This window comes from Montipora foliosa, chromosome 10 (assembly GCF_036669935.1).
Source record: "Montipora foliosa isolate CH-2021 chromosome 10, ASM3666993v2, whole genome shotgun sequence".
Lineage (NCBI taxonomy): Eukaryota > Metazoa > Cnidaria > Anthozoa > Scleractinia > Acroporidae > Montipora > Montipora foliosa.
This window is the reverse complement of record NC_090878.1, coordinates 13,626,290-13,628,530: the sequence shown is the minus strand read 5'-3', so window position 1 is coordinate 13,628,530 and position 2,241 is coordinate 13,626,290.

The window sequence follows — 2,241 nt, the reverse complement described above, 5'->3', positions numbered from 1 at the left end:
ATGGATTACTGTGCAGTTATTAGTCTCAAGATTTTTTGTTTTCGGCATGTTTAAATTAACGCGAAAAAAAAAATTGTTTCAACGGTTCAACTACTCGTCAGATCATACTCTTTCCCAATCCTCGCATTGATCCGCGCCACAACTCTCCGCGTTTTGGGAAATGCGCCTGGCCGCAGTTATTCGAAAGTTCAATATAAACAAGAGGCTAAGAGTAGCCTACACTTTGTTCAAAGGATTTTTAGCTGACTTCCTTTGAATTCACAGTATTTCAGTGTTGTTGTTTTTTTTATGTTACAATATCTTGGTTAATATCCAGTTTCAAGTCCGTAGTCCGTAGTCCGAAGTCCACCTTGCATATTCCGTGACCAAATGCCAGGCTTAAGTGCGATCGTAGATAGTTGTTTAAATTTAAAACAGTTGGTAACGGCATTGATTCCAGTCAAAACCAGGAAACAGATGCTTTGCAAGTCTCTAAGAGTTAGGTTCGGAGTCATACGATAACCGGATATTGCATTGCGCGCAAAACACAAAAACCCGTTTCCGGTCTCGAACACAATTCTTTCCCCCGTAGTCATCGCGATTGCCTCTGAAGGAGGAGATACCGGGTTCGAATCCTACTTGGGCTACCTTCCACGAGACAGACAAATCTTACGCATGCGCAGCCAGATCGCGACCCCACTTTTTTTAAAGTCCAAAGTCCAAAAAGGAAGTCGAATCCTATACTTTGTCTTCGAACAAAGTAATTACTGCATACCGGATGACTCAATTTTCGTTTTGTAGCCCTTATCTTCTAAATAAAAAGCAACAATTTCTATAACTTTACAACAATCGGGGGGTCCGGATACCTCTAAGAAAGGCAGTCACCGCCTAAGCTTGTCTCGACCCTAATTTTCTAGGTGCCTCATTTTCCCCCGAGTCAAAAGGGCGAGAAAAAATGGGTGGTACATGAAGTTAAGCAAATGGTATTCAGTATGGAGATTTATTCGTCAATGATGACTTGGGAATACGAGGAAAAAATCTGAGGGATGTTGAACAAGAATAGGAAAATTGACTTCTGATGCCCCATCACTGAGCTACAGAAATTCGAGGGATTCAAGCTGTTAAATGATCTTCATTGTAGTCACTTTGATTTACATTGCTCCCACGGCGTCCCCTGATGATGATTACGGGCGTAGCCGAAGCACTCATTTACTTGTCTCATAGTTAAATACCATTGTTATTTTTTATTATTTTATTTTTTATATATACTTATGCTTATATTAATATTTTATTTTAATTTCTATTTATTTATTTTGTGTCCCCTAATTAGCATAGGTTTTTAACCTAAGCTAGAAGGCTCTTTTCAACACTTTAATAAAGTTTCAATCAATCAATCACTCGTGTAAAGGACAGGCAAAATGAAATCTTTATTATAGTTGTTAATTTGCCAGCTAGAGTTCACAGAGTAATTGAGTTCTTTTTATTTATTTATCGCTTTTGTGATCCTGCTAGTTCCTAGAACAGTCGAAAAACTACATGCTAACTAATCCTTCAGTAGTTTTTACTTTCACAAATGTTTCGTAACTGAATTAAGCGCTTACTAGGAAAACAACCATTGCTTCAATTGCATTAACCACTGGTATCATGCAATATATATTATTCAGTATTCATTTGGCAGTTGAGTTCAGCGTGTTGCCTTTATGGCGGCAATAATAGAGTTTATTCTGGGTGATTTCTCAAAATCATGAGGCTGAAGCTTTTCCATATCTGTAAACCCAAAGTGGAAATCCCTCAAATCAGTCGACCCCTTGTTAAGTCCTTTAGGAGGCCACTCGGATGCAAGCTTTTCTCCGAACGCAACACTAAAGACTTTTTCATGAAGATTGCCGTTTTCATCAGCGAAGCCCTTTTCAAGGATAATCTTCTGAAACTGTTCAATGGCATCAGATGAGAGGCATAGCAGAACAACGTTATTTAAGTCATCAAGCCAAGCCAGAGAATGCGGTATATCACTTTTACATGCGATGTTTACGAAATCCGTCACTTCAATGGTTCCTTCTGTCTTCGCGATGAGAGCATCGCGAAAATTCCTCACAACTTGTAACTGCCTCGCATTAGACTTATGCAGGAGAAGGACATTTATTGTGTTTATCAGCTTTTTTGCTTCTGAAGGCTCCCCGCTCCGATGTGGTATCGTTTTTCTTTGCTGATTTCTCTTGGCTGACTCTGAGTTGCCCATGCCTGAGATAGGTGGAAGAAAAA